We start from the raw sequence: 25,420 nt of genomic DNA on the forward strand, positions 1-25,420 counted from the left end.
TATGCATGTCCTAATGACTAGTGATATGCAGTATTTTGAACACATCTGTTGGTCATTAGGATGACACTTGTAGAAAAATGTCTACATAAGTTCTTTACTCATTTCCTATGCTCTCAGTTTTCTCCCCCCCCCCCTCTTTTTCTTTTTCTTTTTCTTTTTGCTATCAAGTTGAGCCCTTATACATTTTTGGACATTAACATTCCTAGGTATAGTTTGGGAATATTTTACCACATTCTTTAAATTACTTAGGTTTTGCTCTTGATATCATATCTTAGCGGTACAAAATAATTTATCTCACTATATTTCCACAGGATTACACAAATGTCCTTGATCACATTCACTCCACCCCTATTTCTCCTTTTCAATTGTTTCTATTTCTCTACAAGAGCCGCTTTGTTCAACATAATTTGACTCGTCTAATTTGTTAGGAGTACTTTAGGGTCAGTTCCAAGACATTATTGCCAAGACCAAAGTCATGGTTCTTTCTCATGTGCTTTTCTCCTTATAGCTTCACAGCATCAACTCTTAGAGTTAAGGAAACTCCTACAATGTAATTTTGAGTCAAGGCATAAAAATAAGGAATTGACCTTAGGTAATATGAAAATATTTAGAGAATGGGAGAATAGCAGAAGAGAAGAGCTTATGATGTAGAATATATATATATATATATATATAATCATATCTTAGTTAGGGTTTCTGTTGCTGCAATAAAATTCCATGACCAAAAAAGCAAGTTGAGGAAGAAAGAGTTTATGTGGCTTATATGTCTACATGATAGTTCATCACTGAAAGAAGTCAGAACAGAAACTCAAACAGGGATGGAACCTGAATGCAGGAGCTGCTGCTTTGCTTACTGGCTTGCTCTCACTTGGTTTGCTCGCCCTGCTTTCTGATAAAGCCCAGGACCACCAGCCCAGGGATGGCCCCAACCACAGTGGTCTGGGTTCTCTCCCATCAATCACTAATTAAGAAAATGCTCTACAGGCTTACCTCTATCCCAGTCTTATAGAGGCATTTTCTTAATTGAGATTCCCTCCTCTCAGATGACTTTAGCCTATGCTGAGTGGACTTAAAACTATCCAGCACAATATAAAACCAAAAGATTCTCTTTCGCCATGGACAAAGAAAAATGGTGTGGTTTGGTTTAGTATTCTCATAGGCCCACATGCTGAAAGTGTGGACATCAGTCTGTGGGATTATTGGGAAACGGCAGAACCTTCAGGAGGTAGGGACTCGTGGAACGAAGTGAAGTCACGGGTGGCAGGCTGTTGAAAATGATATTGGAACCCTGCCTCCTTCTGTCTCTGCCTTTGCTTCCTGATGGCTGTGTGGAAAACAGTTTTTCCTACCATTTAACCCTAATGTTAAGCAGTACCTTGCAAAACGCCAAAAGGCATCAAGAGGGCTATGTGACCATGGATTGAATCCTTTGAGCTATAGATTAAAATAAACCTTTATTCTTTCAAAAATTAATTTATCTAAGCATTTTGTCATAATGACTAAAAGCTGACTAACACAAAGGACTCACTAATCCCCAGTAGGCATAGTTTGCTTCTGATTGCCTGACTGAGACAGGAACAAGATTATTGTGGGAGGGTGAATGGAAGCAAAAAAGTAGAAAAAAGCTTTGAAGAAAAATTGTTTTACTAACCTAAATAATTAATTAAAAAAATTAGGAAAAAATATTTTTGCTGTTTCACTTAAAGTGAGGGTATAAAACATTGCTTTGTGCTGAAGGTATGGCCATAAAATTGAGGATAGTTGGAGTTTAACCAAGAGAGAACAGTTTACCTGTGAACCCCAAGGATCACGTTTGACAGGCTGCAGTTTGCTTTCAGATAAAAGTCCTTCAATCTTTAACTTCCAGGTAAGTATGGTGACTGGAAAGACAGTGTTGGCAAGATAACAGATTTTATCAGTTTGCAACCACAGAGCTTCTACTGGCGCATGATTGACTCAGTAAGGCATTCCTCACTGAAAAGGTTACGAAAGAGCCTGAGGAGCCAATCACGTATAGCTTAATGTATAAACAGGGTCCCAGGGCCAAGACCAATCTGTTCAAAACAAGTTGTGTAATGGGGTAAATGAAAGTTGTTCAAATAAGTTACTTCACCTTGCTGCCTTCCTGTCAACAGCCCTTTCCTCCTGAAAACCCACCCTTCCAAGCTCACGGCAGGATGCTTGTTTGCTGTCCAGCTGGACATATGTCACTAAACCTGTCCACTTATTTTCTATGTGAAGAAAACCACTTTGCTCTTATTCTAGCCTTCCTTACGAATGGGAAAGATGCAGCAGGGAAAGACAGATCTTGCCACAGAGCAGGACTGTTCAAAGAAGAGTCAAGGTGAAGTTAGAGAAGTAGATCCTGAGTTTTAGAAAGTTTAACCAAGGAAATAGCATTTCACCCAAGCTGTTTGCAATCTATCTTTCATTTATTTATTTATTTATTTATTTATTTATTTATTTATTTATTTATTTATTTATTTATTTATACTTCTTGAGATGGAGTTTTTCTGTTTAACAGCCTTGGCTGTCCTGGAACTCTGTTTGAAAACCAAGCTGTCCTGAAACTCACAGAGATCCACCTGCCATTGCTTCCTGAGTGCTGGGATTAAAGGCATGTGTCACCATGACTGGCTCAATTGGATATTTTTTTAAAAAAATAAGTAGGGTACTTCTGACTTGAAAAAAATCTGACAGCATATACTTTCTCCTGAGTATTAGGCCCTGAGTATGTTTGTTGGAAGAGCAAATAATTGTACACCTCAGCATGAAAAGGTACATGCCCACATACAAACATATCAGTGGGAAAAATAAATGCTTTGTCCCTTACTACTGACACTCAGTGTGGTGTAAAACTTCTGTGGCTGCAGTTCTTTGGGCTCTTTTCCTCACTAGTCAGTTTTCCAACACCAGATGAAGCTACTGTTCAACAATTAAATTCAGACATTTAGAATCAGATCCCACAGGGGAAGGGCTAAGTCCCATGGAACTGACCCCCACTTCAGATGCAGGCATTGCGTCCTTCTGATTAACTGACCATAAATCAGGGATTCCTACAGTCTCCCTCTTAGCTCTAGAATGACTCGTGGAACTTGGGGGAAATACCCAGCTTGCTACCAGTGTAGTATAGATTAATACTTGAAAGGGTTCTAATGAATTGCTAAAGTAAAGGGTACAGAAATACAGGAGCCTCTGTCACTGTGGAGCTGGGATGTGTCACTTTAATGGCATTGACATTTTCAGTAATATGAGGACTTTTTGAATTCTAGCATTTTGGGTTTCTGTGGAGGCTTCATTAGAGACTTCATTATGTTGCTATGCTTAATTAAATTTTTGAACATTGCTTCAGCCCCGCTCTTTTCCTTGGAGGTAAGGGGATGGGGATTAAATTTCCAGTTCTTTAAACACATAGCTATTTTTTTTTGGCACCAGGGCACCTATCCATAGGTTGCCATGGGGTCCCAAAGCATCCTTCTGATTTCCTAAACCACTTAGCAATTGGGAGATTCCAAAGATCTCAGGTGTTGTGTGCCAGGAATTGGCTTCACAAAACACACATGAGTTTCCATCACATCACAGCAGATTCCTTTGTGTGTTTCCAGTCTGCTCTTTCATATTTCTAAAAATCTGCTAGAATATAACTTGCTTATAATTCTATTCATTTTAATACTCAGACATACTCATGAGCATTAATATTCAGAAATAAAGTTGATTTTTTAAGAAATAAAGTTTGTTTGCTACGGACAAAAATAATACATTTCAAGACTTTTGGTTTATTTCTTTTAAAATGATTAAAGGCAATTAAGCTGATTAGAAAACATTTATTAATCTCTTCCCAGGTACAAGGCATCATGGTAAACTATGTAAATGATATGAAAAGAAAAAACCTTATTTACATTTTATGGCAAATAATCAGAATTATTTGGTATTTAATAGTACATACTTTTCTCACTTCTCTGAATCCTGACTTCTAGCAGTTTTATTTTTCTTTATTCATGTTCATTAGTCATTTTATTACTTAATTGTTGTGCTTTAAGTAGATACATTGCTAGTATGTATAGAATGAATGTGTATATGGCTCTGCAGATTGAAACAGATGTTTTAATGAATAAATTAAGAGGATTTTCTAATGATTAGGTTTAATTTGAGAGTAAGGACTTTAATGTTGGGATGGAGAGTAGGTCACATTAATAACTAGGACATGTGACATGCAGCAAAACACTTCACATATTTAACAATTGTAGCATTTTAAGAAGTGGGCAATTGGACAGATGGATAACAATGCCATTTCTTAGGACTGGAAATGAGGTTTGATTTATAGATTGGAAGGCTGTGGATCTCAACTGAAGAATTTTAATGTTTCTATGTAATAGGAGGAAGGACTCATGCCCTTGATTTTGTGGTCTGAGAAGCTTAATGTAGTGGTAGCTAGTGATTGCTGGGGAGTGAGGTGGATTTAAGAATCTAGTTAGACTTTGTCTTATAAAGACCCAGACCTGAGCCATTGATTAATAATGAAAGGGAAAAGACAAGAGATACTGAGTGGCTTGAACCAAACAAAATTCAGTACTAAGCAAGTGAGTGGCAATAAAAGGAAAAGCTCCTTTCCCCCAGAGATTTAAACTTGGCTGACCGGATGAGCAATAGGACAATAGAAGGCCTCAGAAGAACCTACTGGAGAAGCAGCATGGCCAGCTTCAATTCAAACTGGCAGAGTTCCAGGGGTCCATCAGATATGGTAGGGCAGGATCTGATAGCCAGCACACAGCATGGTAAGAGGGCAGGGCCTGGAGCACATGAATTTGGGAAGCATTGTATAAAGATCAGTAAAAACCAACAAAGATTAGAATTATGAGGAAGTTATAAAGCTCAGAAGAGTGAGAATGAAGAGAATAGTGAATAAATCCAATGTTCAATTGCATTTCTTCCTTTCATAGTTGTGAAAATTAACATCATATGTGAGGTTCATTATCAGGGAAGATGATCCTATAAGCTGGTGGAGTCTGCAGGAATTTCCAGAAATTTTGCCAACTATATAATTGTATTAAGAGAATTTATTATGAGTAGACAAGCTGGAAATAAACAGGATAAAAGACAGCATTGCTTTAAAGTACATTTAGTAGAAATACTTATAAGATGGGTAACATTTTGAGCACTAGTTGTGGCTATGAGATGTACTCAGTATAAAATGACTTGTTAAGATATGAAAAGAAACAGGTTTCTTATTAATGGATTCTAAAATGGGAGTCAGGGGAAGCCAAGCAGCTGGGAAGCAGAGGAGATTAGCACGGGGTGAACGAAGAAGCCGTTACAATGTTTCATTTTACATGTATTCCATTTGACTTGCTGGCTTTATAGTAGAATTTGAAGCATTGTTTGGCATTCAAAGAAGCTTGTGCTTTGTAGTAGATATTAGAGGTGATACATTGTTATTTGGTAGAAAATGAGAGTGTATTCCTACTGCAAATTATTTTCATTAGAACTTCTGTTACCGAATTTTGCAAATATACCAAATTCAATAAAGAATTATTTAATTTCCTCATGGCTGTGACAAAATACCTAGCAAGAGAATCTTAAGAGTGAAAAGATTTACTTTGGCTCACATTTTAAAGGGATGTAGTCCATCATGGAAGGAAAGGCATAGAGGCTAAAGTGGGTGAGTGTCTGGCGGTGAGTGTGTGGCTAATGATTCCATCACACAAACAGGAAGTAAAAAGCTAGATGGGAAGCAGGGACGGCATATAAGGCTGAAATCCTGTTCCTATGGTACTACCACATATGACAATTAGACTCCATATTGAAAAGTTTCTATAACCTCCCTAGACAGTGTCACCAACTGGGGACCAAGTGTATAAACACATGAGTCTCTAGGTGAAGTTCATATCCAGACTGAAGCCCTCCTCTTATAGACACTGTAGGCATGACCATCTCCTAAATCAAAATGCATGAAGTTCAACTTCAAAAGCCCCTGTAGTCTGTAAACTGTAAAAAGCCAGTTCCATCATTGTCCAAATGCTCAAATTTACTCTGAGACCACGGCAGTCTCTAACCTGTGAGCGACAGTAACACAAGTGATGTACTTTAAACAGACGATGGCACACAGTAACTATTCAGAAATGTGTAGATTTAAAGTGTTACTTGAAATATCTTTCATTTACATACATTTATGATAAAATATTTCCTTACTTAAAATAAAATTGATATAGGAATATTTTCAAGGGTGACCCAGTGAACACTTATGGAGAGAATGGTAATATATATGAATATGACGGAGAATCATTTTGGAATGATGGATGAGGGAAGTTTAAGTGGCTATGAGCATATTTGCTTACATACACACATACACTTACATATGACCTCTTAGCAACAAGCCAATAGATGTCTGTGTATAAAGCTCTTCAGTTTGATGCTATGTTTACCGAATGGATGTTTTTATTCAAGGCCCTTTGAAAATGTTTATTGAAACTTACAAAGTAATACTGTGCTTGTATTTATATTTGTCCCTTAAGATTAATTTTTAATATTGTTCTTTTAAAACGTTTTGAATTTTAAAAATCTCTAATTATTGGGAATGGAATATACTGTTGATAACTATGAATGCTTATTCAGCCAAGTTAAATAATTAAACTAAAATACAAGAGAAACTTATGCCATTTTTGTACAGAAAGAGAACACAATCTTTTATCTTTGCACTGATAGAAGAAAATCCCCTTAAAATTTAGAGTCTTTTCCCATTTGTATTCTCATGCAACTGTTTTTACATAAAACTTTAGATCTGGAAGTTATTTATTTCAATCCTTATGGTTAAGGAAACAGAATTTCAAGATACACATGATTTTTTTTCTCTCTGGATTTCTTTATTATCCATGATGACTGCTCTTTATACTATAACACTATCAGAGCTATGTTGCTTTACTAACTGATGTTCTGTTCTTGGTTCCATCTTTATTTTTTATTTTTTTTTTTTTTATGGTTTTTTTTTCGAGACAGGGTTTCTCTGTGTAGCTTTGCGCCTTTCCTGGAGCTTACTTGGTAGCCCAGGCTGGCCTCGAACTCACAGAGATCCGCCTGGCTCTGCCTCCCGAGTGCTGGGATTAAAGGCGTGCGCCACCACCGCCCGGCGGTTCCATCTTTAAATGAAGGTGGTTTTCCTTTGTTTGTTTGTTTGTTTTTCCTTTATTTCTTCTTGGCAAATTCTAACTGTTGCATGGAAAATCCAGAGCTGTAGAAATCAGATGTTAGATGTCTGTTAGTAGAGTGATACTCTTCTCAGGAAAGGCTGTCAAAAAGTGTGTTTGATGTCAAAGCATGTGTGTCTGGGGAAACATTTGGAAAATGCGCTATTTCTGAGTGCATATTATTAGAAGTGTCTGCTGAAAGTGTGATACAAACTTAGCCTGGCCAGGAAACTGTGTTTTCAGGCTGTCATGCCGCCTCTGACTCACGTCACTGTTGGATTTAAGTCATATTGTTTTGGCATGGGCTAAGTGACCTTCTTTAAAATATTCACTCTGTTCTTGTCTTCTGGGTCATGGTGTTCCTATTCACATGCAAATGCATTGTTTATTAATTGTATGATGTGTTTTAAAAGAGTCTTTGATGTACAAATGAATTAATGATTATTAGGCTCTCTTTCCCAGAAGAACCAGAAAAGAGTTAGCTGAATTCCCTCAGCCAATTAATGCCTGGATGTGCCTCTTACCTCTCCAGAGTAGAATGTTTGTGGGTCTTATAAGTCTCTTTGGCCCTTGGAGACATGGTGCTGGTGAGGTACACATCAGAATTAATTCTTGGCAACAGAGGAGGTTCTATTTAATAGACTAGTACATACTGATCTAAAGAGAGGTTAGAATTAGAATTATTTTAAATGGAAAATTATGCTGGTAGAATATATAGAGGACATTAACTAACAATTTAAAATACAATGAGGTTTTTTATTGAGCATTTGACAATAAGATAGTGTTGGATTAAGACTTTTCAATGAAGGAAGTGAGATGGGCGAGGAGAGAGGAAAGTTTAGTAGATAAGTATCTATGATGCCATTGAGGTGGGAGGGCAGAGTTCAGAAGCTTCTACCCCTGGTACAAAGTGGAACTGGTGATGAGGAACACTGAGCAAGGGGTGGAAATTAGTGAGGAGAATGGCAAGAAGATGAAACTAAGAAGATATTGAGCAACTGGGAGAACCGAGCCTCCTATTCATGCTTGAGTTACAGAGATATGATCAAATTAATTAAGATGAATCTCATCCCAGAGTTTAAGCACATGGAGGGAGAGACTTTATAGAGACAGGGAGTCAAGTTACAAAGTGGATTTCTCCTTTTATAAGGCCTGTAATTGCTGATACATAGCAGGAAAATCTTACAGAAACACATGGAAAATTTACACATAATCACAACAGAGAGTGCAGATAACTAAGCAGAGGGAAACATTTGTTGATGTGCGGCATCAACTAAAACTCAGCAGTAACAGCTGTGCTTCAGTGTGCTTTCCAATTTTAATTATTTTATTGTTGTATGTGTGTGTGTGCGCACGCACATACATGCGTGAGTGCGTGAGTGCGTGCATGCGTGCGTGCGTGCGTGCGTGCGTGCGTGCGTGTGTGTGTGTGTGTGTGTGTGTGTGCCTGTGCATGCATGTGTACAAGTAGATGTGAGTGCACTCTCCTTTGGTGATATTCCTGGAGACTGTGATTTGTGATAGGATTTGTGTGTCTTCCTCAATTGCTTCCCACCTTATTTTTTGAACAAGAGTTTTTTGTTGTACATGGATCTCACTGATTTGGTTGGACCAGCTGGCTAGGAAGCCCCAAGGATCCTCCTGTCCTTTTCTCCCCTGGGCTTGGATTACAGGTGTATAATGCTTCACTTCAGTTTTAACTTGAGTTTGCAGATTAAATCCAGATCTTCATGCTTTCAGGACAAGCTCTTTACCAACTGAGCTATCTATTCAACCTTGATTGATTTTTTTGTTTTATTGAAAATATTTTTCATACAATATATTCTGATCATTGTTTCCCTTCTACCAACTCCTCCTAGTTTTTCCCCACCTCTCCTTCCATCCAGATTCACACCATTTCTGTCTCTCTTGAGAAGAAAAAGAGAATCATCTAGAAAATAATAATAAAGTACAATAATATAATATAAAACCAAACAAATCAGAATAGGAGAAAACAAACATAAGAAAAATATCCAATGAAAAACCAGGAGAAACACATACAGATGCACAGACACATTTGTTCACACACACAGGAATCCCATAAAGCACAAAACTGGAAGCCATAATATAAGAAAATGACTTGTGAAATTTAAAAGAAAAAAATAAAGAAAAACCAACCAAACCAAACCAAACAAAAACAGAAAATATCTCCTGATACAAAATTTAGAGACAAAAAACCTCCAAAGATGCCAATGAGTTTTTCTTGTGTTGAGCATCTACTGGGTCGGGGCAGGCAGCCTACACTTAAGAATGGTTTGTTTCCCCAGGGAGATTTCTACTTGCAAATTTTTTATTTGCAAGTGGTTATCAGTTGAAGCTAGCTTCAGGATTAGGAATGGAAGCTCTGTTTTCACTTCTCATCTCAGCTCTAGAACTCCATCTGGTGCTAACCCACGGAGGCTCAGTACACACCACCAAGGTCTCTGTGAGTTCATATGTGCATCAGTTGTACCATGTGCCTTGTTTCCCTGGTGTCTTCCATCGCCTTTGGCTCTTAAACTCTTTCTTATACGCTTACACAATTTCTTTCTCTTGTTCTGCTGAGTTCTGTGAGCCCAAGGGGAGGGATATTATGGAAGCATCCCATTTAGGGTTCAGTGTTCCAAGGTCTCTCACACTCTGCATGTTGTCTGGTTGTGGGTCTCTGTACTTGTTCCCATCTGCGGCAGGAAGGAGCTTCTCTGCTGATGACTGAGCAAGATACTGATCTATGAGCATAGCAGAATATAAATAGGAGTCATTTTTTTTTTTTTTTTTTTGGTCATGTTGCTTTAGGGAACTGGTAGTCTTTGGTTTTCTCCTAGATCCTTGGCCTAGCTAGTCTCAGATTCGTGGCCACACAAGCAGTGTCAGTATGGTTTCTATCTCATGGAGTGGTCCTTAAAACAAATCAGATTTTGGTTGGTTACTCCCATGAACATTGTGCCATTATTGCACCAGCATATATTGCAGGCAGATCACCACTGTAGGTCAAAGGATTTGTATCGGGTTGGTGTTTCCTTTTCTGTTTTTGGTAGTATGTAAGTACTTTGTACTACCATGAACACTAGGCAGTAGGGGTGAGGACTTTAGGCAGGCACCATAGTAATTGCTCCATGTTCAGTGAGTTGTGGGAGTGTTGTCTTCAGCAATGGAGCCTTGTATTCAGTTTGTTGACAGTAACCTATAGATTTGGCAACAGCATGGTGTTCTGGAGTTCCTATTGGACCATATTGGCCTACAATTTCATAAGATATAACTCATTCCTGGCACTGGAAGCTTCATTTGGTGACACAGAATGTCCAGTTGGGGATCTGTCCCCCCATTATTTGGCAATTTTATTTCACTGCTATTTTTTTCTCTTGGTGATTTATATTGTTTTGCATGTCTTATTACTTGGTGGATAAGTAGAGGTTTTTTTTTTCTCTTCTTATTTAATTCTCATGATTACAAGTGTGTATGAACACTGACTCAGGTAGAGTAAGTATCACAAAATATAAATATAAAAGTAGTAATTCAGATAGAATTTTTTTCTTGCTTTTGAATTTTATGTGACTGTCTTGAGTCTCCTATTTATCTCACACAAAAAGTGGGTCAGTTAATCTGAATAGAAAGCACAGATAATGCATGTACATATGGAAAACTAACATTTAACAATGTTTATAAAAATATACAATGGATAAAGGGTTGTTGCATCAATCGATGTTTCTGCTAAGATTGCATATCCACAAGTAAAAGAGTGATTTCAAACCTTATCTCACACTTTAAAAAAAATCTATTAAAAATGGATCAATGTGTAAGGCAAAGTCAAGAATATCTACAATACTCAGTTGAAAACAGGGGTAAAACTTCAACACTTTGATCTAGGTAATGTATTGCTGTGATAATACAAGCATGCACAACAAAAACAAAATTGGTCAAGTAGCTTCTATACATCAGAGAAAATAAAGAGTAGAGTGATAGGCAACCCAAGGAAAGGAAGAAAACATTTACAAAAGGGAACCCTGATACAGTATAGATATGGCTATAAGTTATATTTAGGATATATTTAGGATAGAAGTATCATAGCATTCACCAATCAAACTCAGTGGTATATGGTAAGTGAAGTGCAGTGAAATTGGGAGCTTGGCATTATTTACAAGAGTCAAAATACACAATTAATGTGGAATTCTATGAACACATTAATGGATTAACAAGAAGTGGTACTTGCACACACACACACACACACACACACACTCACACACACACACACAGTGGGAGACTACAGAGAGGGCTGATGCAGAGTTAATGTAGGGCTCATTGTTTTTCCTTTGAGGTTCAAATGTATAATAATCCTGTTCCCCTCCCCCAAAGCTAAGTTAGACTAAAATAATTTTCATTGTTGTTTCTTATGGATTAATATTCTCAAATATAGTATATAGCATTTTAATTTGTTTATTCTATTGGTTCCCAGCCCACTTTTTAAAAAAATATACTTTCCTCCATTAAATATAGTAGATAATTTTAAAATGAAGTTTTCAGAGTTGTTTTATTACTGTTTGACATATTTAACTGGTTTAATGTTTTTCTCTTGAACTGGACACTATATGGTGGTTTCCACATTTAGCATTTATTTGTGTTTTTCTGAGCTATTTTTTTCTAGTTTTGCTTTGTAGTTTTTCTTTTCTTTGATTTTGGTTGTTTGATCTTCCAAGTATTGTCTTTATTTCTGAAATGCTTTAGTTTTCCTTTTCCTTCTATTATTTTATAAAGCACTTTGAGATTTAGTTCTAAATTTATATTGTTATTTTTGGTGTCTACTTTTCTGTTTTTACTTGTACTGTTCTCTGAAAATGTATATTTCATTCTACTGTACATATTTGCCTGGTGAGTCTCCCTTGCCTGTGGCTATAGTGCTTTGGACATTGAGTGTCTTTTCTCCATGGTGTCTGTATATAAAGTTCACTTATACTTTCCAGTTATTTTTATCTTAATAGAACTGTACACAGGTTCTCCGAAAGAGAAGGAAAAGAAGTACCAATAACTGCTGTGATATCTCTCCAGCTCTCATTTCACTGCTATTTAAACAAAAAAATTTAAATCCTTATCCTTGAGAAACTGGCACCAAGTAATGTTTGTCTGAGTTATTATGTACCGTTATACCTTGATAATGTCAATAGGATATGGCTATAAACTCAAAGCAATTTGAAAGAGTCAAACTCACAGGTTTATGAGCTTTACTTCTTAGAATTACTCTTAGAAGCAAGATCTCTGAATGTTTAATCTCATTTATGTGAATTATGTTATTCTACTAGGTATCTAGTAGTTTCTGGGCTGTTGACAGTTTTCTACAATCTCCGAGTGCTATTGTCTTATGGTTACCAATTATTACAATATGGATGCCATGAAAGCAGCAAATAAATATTTTCAGCTAAATATGAATTTATCTCTTAAATTCTATCATCTATAAATATGCCTATCTACCTATCACCTATTTCCTGCTTTTCCTTTTTTATGAATAGTATTTTTATATCCATTTACCTGCTTTTCCTTTTTTATGAATAGTGGTTTTTTTTTTTTTTGGTTTTTTTTTTTTTTAGAGACAGGGTTTCTCTGTGTAGCTTTGCGCCTTTCCTGGAGCTCACTTGGTAGCCCAGGCTGGCCTCGAACTCACAGAGATCCGCCTGGCTCTGCCTCCCGAGTGCTGGGATTAAAGGCGTGCGCCACCATGCCCGGCGAATAGTGTTTTTATAATGAAGCATATTCATTATTTTGTCATTAATAGGAATAGAAAACAATTGAATTAATAGGAGACTTCATTATTTATTGTCTTACAGATCAAGCTTCTGGGAAGTATCATGATTCAGGTGCTGACAATTGACAATAAATATAAGCATTCAATTTCAGTGCAGTTGTCTCTGAATTTTCGGGTAATAATACAATAAGATCCAGACCAATTAAATACTACAACATGTGTCATGATACATATATACACTAAGGGGTGTCTTGTGGGTTATTATAATCCAGTCTTGTGCTGTGGATATCATTCTATATAAATAAAACACTGATGGCCAGTGACCAGGCAGGAAGTAGGTGGGACAAGGAGAGAGGAGAATTCTGGGAAGTGGAAGGCTGAGGGAGGGAGACACTGCAGCCACCGCCAGGACAAGCAGCATGTAAAGACGCCGGTAAGCCACCAGCCATGTGGCAAGATATAGATTTATAAAAATGGGTTAATTTAAGATAAAAGAACAGTTAGCAAGAAGCCTGCCATGGCCATACAGTTTATAAGTGATATAAGCATCTGAGTGATTATTTTATAAGTGGATTGTGGGACTGCGGGGCTTGGGGAACCTGGAGAGAAGCCCTCTAGCAACAGTCTTGTGCTAAATTTTAAAGATTTTTTTTTAAAAGTCGTTTTGTGTGACTGATGGTTTTCACCTTGTTTTTCTGACTTACTTTTTATATCATTTTAAGGCGTAAAGGAGATATGATGCTTAATTTAGAAAACAAATATTATTTGAGATTTGAATCATCCTGTAAAGGAATATACAGAACATTAAAGATTCCCTTCTTTATGATGGAGTTTGACAGTAGGTATTTACTAAAACTTTATTGAGATGAAATAATGAAATAAAAACTTGGGAGAGAGATGGGTTGAACTGATTCTCATTGATGGTATTCACTGGACAATGAAAGCTGAGAAAGAAAGTCATTCAAGAAAGAGACAACTGAAATTGAACACGAAATAGATTTCTCCTGTTAGCCACAGCTACATAAAGAACTGCACTGAAACCTATTATAATGAAAACTATTCATCTTCTCATGTAATTGTGATGAGTGGGCATAGAAGGTTCTTATCAACAGGGTCTCATGTGTGTTCAGTTATATGCCTGATAGAGATTCAGTAATCTGAAGTCTTGACTGAAATGGATATAGAAGATAGATCATTTTAATGGCTGAACATTTATGGTAACTTTCACTTAACAGACTCTGAGATTGAAAAAGGACAGCGAGCAACTAAAAGATTCACAGATCTTTTAAGCAAATCTGAAGTAGGTCTATACTTCATACTTAATCTGTGGCCTCAGCAAAACATCAGCTGCCTTGATTCCTTCCTTCTAGTTTTACTTGATAGTGTCTTCACATACCTTTTATGAAATGGCTTAAACACCAAAGTTTCAATAATGTTGTAAAAGATGCCTTAATTTCATGGCTGCCATTTTTCTATACAAAGGAATTACTATTCCCTTAGAAAGAAAGTAGTACAAACATGTATTATTGTAACATTAAAATGTATTTCAGTATGTGAACTGTAATTCATGTACATTGCCATGTCCACATCCCATATCAATCAATCAATGTTCAATCCCAACATATCTGAGATTTGTTTCCTACATTTGAACACACCACCATCCCTGCTTTGTTTGTGGCCTCCATCTTCAGTGTTTTCTTGCCTTTATTATTGTTTGCCTTTGTCCAATCTTCCATAGGTTGCTAGATGACCTTAAAGGATGATCAGATGGTGTCTCCCTTGCCTATTGGTAGGGTTTCAAGCTTCTTGGCTACTCATGTAGGCCCATTCACATTAGAATTTCTCTTCTCCTTATAGATTATCTTTTACAACTTTTTAAACAACTTATGTTGTTTTTTAAAACTACTAAAATGCTGAAAGTCCTGCCTAGGGCTCATTATGTTATCTTACTTCTTTCTTGGATGAATATCTTTCTCTGCTTTCATTGTCCAGTGATACCACCAGTGAGAATCATTTCAACCTAAATTTCCCCAAAGTTTTCCCATTATTTCATTTCAGTTGTTCTACTCCTTGACTGTGCAATTGGGTTTGCTCATTTTTTTTTATCAGAACAATACTTACTTAAGAGAAGAAATTTCATTTTGATAATCTAATATTGGCTTTTACAATGTATTATTGCTAGTTAAATGGTCCTCCTGGGTCTTTGAGGAACTAAAATTTTAAAAGTGTAGATGCCTTACTAGAGTGAAAGGATAAAAGTTGTGTTTCATAAATGCTTCAGTCATATTCCTTTACCCCTTGAGAAGTGCTTGGGTGAAAGGATTGGTTTATAAAGAATAAATCATTTTGTGAGTGACTGATGGGTTTAGAGGGATAGGTTTTCATACTTGATTAGAATGGTTTAAATGAAAATTTCAAGACAATTGAAAACCCACTTCTACCATCCACCATGGAACCCATTCTTCTGACTTCACCTTTGAAGTTCATATAAACAACTGATCACTTATGAATAAAATGAGTATGTGTTGATAACAGATACTACTGTTTGTTTACCCTTCATTGAGAGTATTCTATATGATTAAAGGTAGAAACCTTTGATAAAAAGAGGGCTTCATCACTCTTCTCCTCTGGTACTATGCAAAGTAACTTGTAGCTCCATGAACACTAGTCACTAGGAGTAGAGCTTCTAGCTGGATACCAGCTCAATTTCTCTGTGTTTGATGATGTAAGTGATGTCTTTATCAATAGGGCCTATGGTTGTGGAGAGTAACCAGTAGATTTGGTAGTAGCCTGTGATTCTTGGGAGATGGTCTATGACATCCTTTTGGCCAGCGACTCAACAAGGTTTAACCCACTCTTGACACTAAAGGACTTGGTGGCATAAGGTGCATAGTTGGGGCATTGTTTCCCCCAGTACATGGTGATTCCATTTAAATTCCATGTATATGTAATATTTACAGCAGTAGGCTTCCATATGGCTTTTCAAAAAGCCTTTAGTGCTAATTTCCCTTACTATATCCGTTCTTTAACCCTTGTCCCTTGTTTCCTTCCCTCTCCCTATTTAATCCTAGTCTATTTACCCCTATATCTTCTCATGATAATCCTCTGTTTACTCTTCATTGGAAGAGTCCCTCTTCCTAATTAGCTCCTTACCTCCTCGTTCCTAATTAGCTACTTACCTTCTGTGGTTATTCTTATAAAAATACACATATCTAATGTTTAAAAGCTAACATCCACATATAATAGAAAGCACACAATAGTTGTCTTTTGTGATCTGAGATACCTCATCATTATGATTGTTTCTAGCCCAATCCATTTACCTGTGAACTTCATAATTTCATTTTCTTAATAGCTGAATAATATTCCATTGTGTAAATGTACTGCATTTTCATTATCCATTCATCAGTGGATGAACAGCTAGTGAATTTTCAAATTCTGATTAACAGAGCAACAATGAACATGGATGAGCAAGTATCTCTGGAGTAAGATACACTGAGTCTTTGGGTGATATGTCCAAAGAGTATAGTTGGGTCTTTTGGTAGATAGATTTTCAGGTTTTGAGGCACCTCCAGTCTGATAGTCACATTGGTTGTACAAGTTTCCATTCCCACAAGCAATAAATAATATTTTCCCTTTCCCTACATCCTAGCCATGATGGTATCATAGTATTGTCATTTGTTTTATTGACTTATGCCATTTTGACTGGGATAAAATGAAATTACAAAGTAGTTTTAATTTGCATTTCCATGATGTCTAAGGATGTTGAGTATTTTTTAAAAAGTGTCTCTCAGCCATTTGTGTTTCATCTTTTGAAAGAGAACTGTTTTGCTATGTACTTCACTTTCCTTTGTGTTTCTTGATGTTCAGCTTACTTAGTTTTTTTTTTTATATTCTAGATACTAACCATCTATTATATGTATAAGCACTAGATTTTTTTTTTCAGTTCTGTATGCTTCTGTTCTACTCGAATGATGGTGTCCTTTGCCGTATAGAGGCTTTTTGGCTTCATGAGGGCCCACTTACCAATTATAAATTGCAAGTCTTAATGCCTGTACTATCAGTGATCTGTTCAGCAAGTTCTTTCCTGTACCAATGAATTCAAGCATATTCCCCACTTTCTCTTCTATGAAATTCATGGTATCTGGTCTTATGTTGAAATCATTGATCTATTTGAAGTAAGTTTTATGCAGAGTGATATATATGAATCTGTTTTTTGTTTTTCTACATGTACTTATCAAGTTTGACCAGCACCATGTGTTGAAGATACTTGTTCTTTTATCTAAGGGATATTTTTGGCTTATTTGTCAAAAAACAGGCATCTGTAGATGTGTGGCATTATGTCTGGGTCTTCAATTTTATTTTGTTGATAAATTTGTCTTGTTTCATGCAAAATCACTTAGTTGTAAAGCTTAGGATCTACAATGGCAACTTGTCTGAAAGATGTGTATACACACACACACACACACACACACACACACACACACACCCTGGTGTAATAGTGGCACAAATATTACAGGGTGACACAAATAAACAGGACATTTCTCAGTTGGATTTAAGGTCCACTCCATGCAATGAAACTCATCTCTGATACTTTTAAAGAGGCCAAATCTGAGACTAGGTAGTTATGGGCTTTAGGGGAAAATAATACTATTATTCTGCTAATGGAACACAGAAATAAAAGTACTCCTAATGTCATGGTGCTATACCCATAGATCTGTATACAATCTCAACCCTCATCAGAGAATTTATTCTTATAATACATGGTAATTTACACAGAGAGTGAGAGACTTTAGAGCACTCAGCTTCAAATTCGATATCTTTATTAAATCTCTCTTCTCAAGGCTCGGGAATCTATGAAAAGGGAAGGTTGAAAAATTTTAAAAGTCAGAGGGGATGAATGACTTCAAGGAAACCGCATCTTTCAGACACAATAGGACTGATACACATGTGAACTCGGAGACTGTAACAGCACTAATAAGATCCTCACAAGCTCAAACCAGAGAAAATCTCTGTACAGATGAAGGATAATGGACATAAAGTCTGACACCTTACTGAGAAGCTATTGCAATTGATATTTTCTGGGAAAGAAAAATTTCATTATTTCCAATGGAGTGTCACTGGGTATATCAACCACACTTCAGGGCCTGCCCATGCCCAGGAATTGTTTGACCAACACAAAATTGACCCCATAGTTTGTTTTGTTTATTTGTTTTTCTAATTGTTTTTTTGTTTGTTGTTTGTTTTTACCTTTTTTTGTTGTTTTTTGGCAGTGGGAGAGAGAGATAATATGAAAGTGGGTGGGTAGGGAGGTAGAGAGGATCTGGGAGGAGGAGTGGGAGGGAAAAGTGATCAAAATATATTTATAAAATATCCTATTTTAAGTAAAAACAAAAAGTAAAGAAGACACTTTCAAATAGATACACACTTCAATGACTCAGATATTTGTATCTGTCTGTAGAAGACAATGCAGTTAACTTCAGTAAACAGCACTGCTGGTGGATGGATACTGCCTAGCTTTTCACTGAAAGCTGCTATCAGATAGTACATGCGGTTAAACAGACACTGAAAATTTATTTTAAAATTTAAATATGAAAATAATATCTAGATGACAGATAAAATTATAGAGATGTCATTTAACTCTCCATTAGTTTGAGTCATTTGTAAATTATGTTACTTTTTCCCCTTTGTGAAAATGAGGACTTGATCCAAGACCTCAACATAAAACTAGATACACTGAACCGGATAGAAGAAAAAGTGGGTGTTGTTGTTTGTATTTTACTCTTTTTTTGAGGGGGGCACCACCTTGCTATCAAATAAATTCACACAAAGAGGCTTATTCTTACTTATGAATGCCTGGCCTTAGCTGGCTTAGTTTCTTGCTAGCTTTACTTAAATTATCCCATCTATCTTTTGCTTCTGGGCCTTTCTCATTCTCTTACGTTCATAAATCTTACTCTTCCTCCACAGCTTGCTGGTTGTGTAACTGGGTGACTAGACCCCAATGCCCTCCCCTTCTCTGGCTCCTTGATCTTAGACCTCTCCTGCCAGTTTTCTCCTTCTATATAGTCTCTCTGCTTGCTAGCCCCACCTTTCCTATCTCCTGCCTTGCTAGTATCCAGTTCTTTATTAAACCATCAGGTATTTTAAACAGGCACAGTAACACAGCTTCACAGAGTTAAACAAATGCAATATAAAGGAAAATAACACACCTTAAAATATTCTGATACAAGTGGAGAAATAGCCTTGAACACATCAGCACAGAAGACAACTTTCTGAACAGAACACTAATAATGCAGGCACTAAGATCAGCAATTAATAAATGGGACTAAATGAAACTGAAAAGCTTCTGTAAAGCAAAGGACACCATCAAACAAACAAAGCCAAATTGGCAAACTACAGAATGGGAAAATATTTTTATCAACTCCACATTCAATAGAAGACTCATATCTAAAACATATAATGAACTTAAGAAACAAGATATTAATTGACCAAATAAAAGTGGGGTACAGATCTGAACAAATAATTCTCAATAGAAGACTCTCAAATGGCTGAAAAATATCTAAAGAAATGTTCAACACCCTCAGCCATCATGGAAATGCAGATTAAATTGACTTTGAGATTTCATCCACTCCACCTGTCAGAGTGGCTAAGATCAAAAACACAAGTGACAGCTCGTTCTGGAAAAGGACATGGAGCAAAGGGAACATTCCTCCATTGCTGATGGGAATTCAAACTTGTTCAACCACTATGGAAATCCATATGGTGGTTCCTCAGAAAATTGGGAATTGATCAAGACCCAGCTATACCACTCTTGAGGATCTACCCAAAAGATATTGCATCCTACCACATGAGCACTTGCTCAACTACATTCGTTGTGGCTTTATTCATAATAGAACAAAACTGGAAACAACCAAGTTTTCCCTCAAACTAAGAAAGAATAAAGAAAATGTCCATTTACACAACTGAATATTACTCAGTTGTTAAATATAAAACTGACATAATGAAGTTTGTGGACAAATGAATACAGCTTGGAAAAATAATCAGGCTGAGTGATGTAACCCAGAGCCAGAAAGACAAATACAGTAGGCATTCACTTATAAGTGGATATTAGTTATAAAGTAAATGATAATCAAGCTACAATCCACAGACCCAGAGGGCTCTAGTGGGGATGCATGAATCTCCCTGAGATGAGGGAATAGAATAGATTTTTGTAGTGAACTGGGGACAGATAGGGACCAGAGAAGCAGTATCAGGTTGGTATGTGGAGGTAAGGTGGAGGATGGGGGGCTTGGAGGAAGAGTGAAGAGAGAGTCTGCTGGGATTAGAGGGCATTTGAGGGTGGTGTAGCAATTTCCTGGAATCTATCTGGATGATCCTAGTGAGGACTCCTAGTAAGGGAGGATATGGAGTCTCAAATGACCATCTCTTGTAGCCAGGCAAAGCTTCCAATGGCAGTACTGGGTTGCATTCATTTTAGTTGTTAGCTGAGGAGGTCCCATGGAGATCCCCAAACAACCCAGGTTGATGCTAGGACAGAGTGTTGCCCCTTTGCTGAGGACATCATCCACACAGCTCTTTGAATGTAGAGAGGTTGAGATGGTGACTACATGGGGGTCTTCACCACTATGTTTTAGTCTCTTTGATATGGGAATGTACTCTGCAGGCTACCAAAAGAGAAACCTGGACACCAACCCAGCCATAAAACCTTTGACCTAAGATCTGTCCTGCCTAAAAGAAGTGCTTGGGGCAATGGTGGCACAGAACTTGGGAGACTGGCCAACTGATGTCTGATTTAACTTGAAGCCAACTCCTTGAGAGGGGGCCCATGTCTGACCCAGCCTGGGTGGCCAGGAACCAAAGTCAGGAAAGCCTTGAGACCCAGAGACCTAGGGTAGAACCAAAAATAACTGCCCCCCCAAAGATATTCTGCTATACTCATAGATTGGTACCTTGTCCAGTCATCATCAGAGAAGCTTCCTCTTGCAGCAGATGGGAGCAGATGCAGAGACCCACAGCAGACATTATGCAGAGAGTCTAAACTGGGTGTCTCCACAGTGTTCTTCACCTTATAGCTCAGGGAAAACCCCTGGAAAGATAGGGAGGAAAAATTATAGGAGCCAGAAGGGATGAAGGACACCAGGAGAACACAGCCCACTGAATCAACTAAGCAGGGCTCACATGGTCTCATAGAGACTGATGTGACAAGCACTGAATCTGCAGGGGTCTGCATAAGGTTCTCTGTGTATATGTTGAGGCTGTTAGCTTGGTGTTTTTGTGGGACCTGTAACAATTGAAGCAGGTGTGTCTCCAACTTTTTGCCTGCTCCCGAGACTCTTTTCCTCCTGTTTGGTGCCCTTGTCCAGCTTTGATGTGAGGGCCGTTTCCTTGTTTCATTGTGTTTTGTTTTACCTTGCTTGGTTCTTTTGAAGGTTTGCTATTTTCTGAAGGGAGACAGATGTGGAGTGGATTGGGGGAGAGGAGGGAATGGGAGAATGGGGAAAGCTGGGGGAGTGGAGGGAGGGGAAAATGTGGTCGGAATGTATTATATGATAGAAGAATATGTTTTCAAAACAAAAAAAAAAGACAGAAAAAAAACAAAGACATCTGTTGAACAAAAATATAAAAAAAATGACAGAGGAAAATAGAAAATGTTCAATGGTTCTTTTCCCATTTATTTCTTTCTTATACTTACCATTCTCTTAATCCTGATTTTCCTTCTCATCAACTACTAGACAAAGCCTAAGATATATAGAAGCCCAAGGCCCTTCCATTTAAATCAAGACTGTATTCTTACTCTAAAATTACAGAGATGCAAGCCAGGAGCTGGAGTTACTGGAACTGTTTTCCTAATAACTGTCCTTTCTGCTTCATTAGGTGTCACATTCTTAACATTATCATTTGACACAATTCTGCTTTCTCATTTGCTCATTAGCTCCATGAAGTGAAATATTTATTATAAGATATTTTCAGATATATCAACTTTATTTCTTTCAAAAGCTTCAACATTCTATTAAAAAACATAGTAACATTCAGATTTTTTTTAGATAGAACTGAAAATATAAATTCAATTAATAAAAAATACTCATTTGAAATACCGGTTAAACCCTTTCAGCCTCATTGAGCAGCTGTTCATGTCAAAATATCTTATTAGTAAGGAATCGGAGATGTCACAGCAATGTGCCTGGGTTAGCAACTTCGCTAGAGCCAAAGTCTGTGGCGGCAAGGGGCGACATGTCCCTTTTTTCTTGGCTGTCTTCTTGGTTCTTCCTCAGCTTACATTTTGTACTCTTCTTATATCCTATTCCATAGACAGGCATTACTAAACTTGCCTTTCCCCCATGTCTTTACTTCTGTGCATCTGTATTTGATCATTAAAAGGAAAATTGTGGTGTCCAGAGAGAAATGGGAGTGAGCAAGCTTGTGTCGGACGTTTTGGAGGGGAGAGCTTCAAGAATCCAATTGTGAGCACTACGGAGTAAGAGACTGAAAGGGAGCCAAATCTCACATGAGAGAGATGTTGGACTATATTCCAGCATCAGCCCAGCTGATTTATATGAAGGAAGCAGAACTTTTTTCGCCCAAAAGTAAAGAAAAAGTAACTTTAACATTGAATGTGTTGTCCCAACAGCTTCAACAATAAAATAGTGAAAGCAACAATATTAACATTGGGCCTACATTTTCAGGGTGTTACTCATATATAAAACATAAACTTTCTATAAGTATATTTGTCACCAGTTTGAGTTTTCATTGGATTTTTACAAACAAAAACCAAAGGGCAAAACCCAGTAGTTAGAAATCTGCAAATTCCTTAGCTTTGAAACCAAGAAAACACAAATGATCATCTACTTTAGACAATTGTTTTGATTGCTGAGATAACGTTTATAAAACTTCTTTGGATTCAATAAGGGTTTGCACAGCTGTTAAATATTACTATCTGACAATATCCCATTAATAATGTCCTTAATCTTGATCTATGAATTTTGTCACTTGAATTCACATCTTCAAAGGTATGTACATGTTTTATGGAGACAGATTTTTACAGGGAAATCATTTCTTTACCCATTGCTTTCATCAAGGCTTATTAATTTCACATGCCCTCTGGATTTCCTAAACTCAAATAGTCATCTTGGTTGAATCCTGGTTCTACTGAGTCCTAGTTGTATTGTATTTAGTATCCACCCCTTCCTCTCTGAGAACCCCAACCTTAAAAAAAATAAAAATTATATTATTTCAAACATATTTGTTGTTGTTCATGGGTAAGCTGATGTACAAAGACTATAAAGAGTTAGTGTATAAGCCCCAAACTACATTCAGACCACTTCTCATTAATCTCTCCAAGAACACTAAGTGTTAGTGTCTTCCTTGGAGGTTGAAACTATTATCATCTTTAGCATCTTTGCCTCATTTTCCTTTCACACCCCTTCTAGAAAAATCACACCCCATAATAAATAGTATTGCTTAGCATCTTTCTCCTCACCCAAGTACAGTCAGATAAATACTAGTGAAGTTACATAATTCCCCAGACTGGCCTTATAAAATTTATGACCTCAACTTGAGTGGAGTTCAGTGTCTAGGACTTGCTCATCAACTTCCTCTCCTGCCATGCTCCAGCAACTGCAAATGTTTTTAGTTTTCAACACTTCTACTGCTTCACACTAGCTCTCACACCTAGTGTCTGTAAGAAAGAAGCTTTCTGATAAAAACAAACAAACAAACACACAACTTCCCTGTTCTTTCCATTCATACTGGCCTGGTAAACACACTCTACAGCATTTTTGTTTTCTTCTTGGTGTAGAGAGAATCCTTTCCTCTCTAAGCTTTACCTTTGCTTGATGACTTAGGATCCAATCTGTCCTGAATAACTGAAGTGAGATATAAGCATTTTATTTTACTTTCAACTGACATATATGCGCATACATTTAGGAGCTACCATCTGTCTTTTACAGATGCACATTATGCATGAACAGTTCAGGCAAAATTAGCGTGTCTATTACTGGACTTACTGTTTCTTTGTGATTAGGACATTATAAATCACCCTTCCAGGACTTTGAAATACACAATACCTTATTATTAAATAAATGCTAGATTTATCCTTCTTGTCTAAGTTTCTTGGTTTTGTTTGTTTGCTTTTTTTACCTTGGACCAACTCTCCCTTTCCCCTGCCCACACCTTGTAGTGATATGTTATGTACCCTAATAAACTTGCCTGGGGATCAGAAGACTTAGCCAGCCACTAGATTAGAGATAGAGGCCAGACAGTACTGGCACACACCTTTAAGCCTATCACTCAGGAAGCAGAGATCCATCTGGATCTCTGTGGGTTCAAGGCCACACTGGAAACAGAGCCAGATAGTGGTGGCACACACCTTTAATCCCAGGAAGTGATGTCTGGGCAGAAAAAGGTATATAAGGCTTCAGAAAACAGGGACTCATTCTCTTGAGGCTTTGGATTTTGTAGAGGTAAGAACGTGGTTGGCTTGTTCTGTTTCTCTGATCTTTCAGCTTTCACCCCAATATCTGGTTCCGTTTTTTTTTTAATTTAATTTAATTTTATTTTACAATACCATTCAGTTCTACATAACAGCCACAGATTCCCTTGTTCTCCCCCTTCCTGCCCCCCTCCCCTTCCCCCCAACCCACCCCCCATTCCCACCTCCTCCAGGGCAAAGCCTCCCTTGAGGACTGAGATCAACCTGGTAGACTCAGTCCAGGCAGGTCCAGTCCCCACCTCCCAGACTCAGCCAAGCGTCCAACCTTGGTTTCAACAATTCTCGCTCATATAAACCCTCCTCTTTCCCGCTCCACTCGGGGCCTAGCCATGGATGTCTGCATCCAGATTCCTCAGTCCTTGGATGGAGTTTCTGGCACAACTATTAGGGTGTTTGGCCATCCCATCACCAGAGTAGGTCAGTTCCAGCTGCCCCTGACCATTGCCAGCAGTCTATTGTGGGGGTATCTTTGTGGATTTCTGTGGGCCTCTTTAGTACTTTGTTTCTTCCTTTTCTCATGTGGTCTTCATTTACCATGGTATCCTATTCCTTGTTCTCCCTCTCTTTTCTTGATCCAGCTAGGATCTCCTGCTCTCTTTCCCTCGACCCTCTCCCTTCATTGCTCCCACTCATGTCCAGGCTGTTCATGTAGATCTCATCCATTTCTCCGTGTCTTTCTTGTGGTCCCGCTTTCCAGGTAGCCTCACTGGTGATGTGAGTAGCAGTCCAGTCATCCTTGTTCCACATCTAGCATCTTCCTATGAGTGAGTACATACCATATTTGTCTTTCTGAGTCTGGGTTACCTCACTCAGGATGATTTTTTTCTAGATGCATCCATTTGCCTGCAAACCTCATGATGTCATGGTTTTTCTCTGCTGAGTAGTATTCCATTGTGTATATGTGCCATAATTTATTTATCCATTCTTCAGTTGAAGGGCATCTAGGTTTTTTCCAGGTTTTGGCTATTACAAACAATGCTGATATGAACATAGCTGAGA

The sequence above is a fragment of the Peromyscus maniculatus genome, chromosome 7, assembly GCF_049852395.1.
Source record: "Peromyscus maniculatus bairdii isolate BWxNUB_F1_BW_parent chromosome 7, HU_Pman_BW_mat_3.1, whole genome shotgun sequence".
In the NCBI taxonomy this organism is placed as follows: Eukaryota; Metazoa; Chordata; class Mammalia; order Rodentia; family Cricetidae; genus Peromyscus; species Peromyscus maniculatus.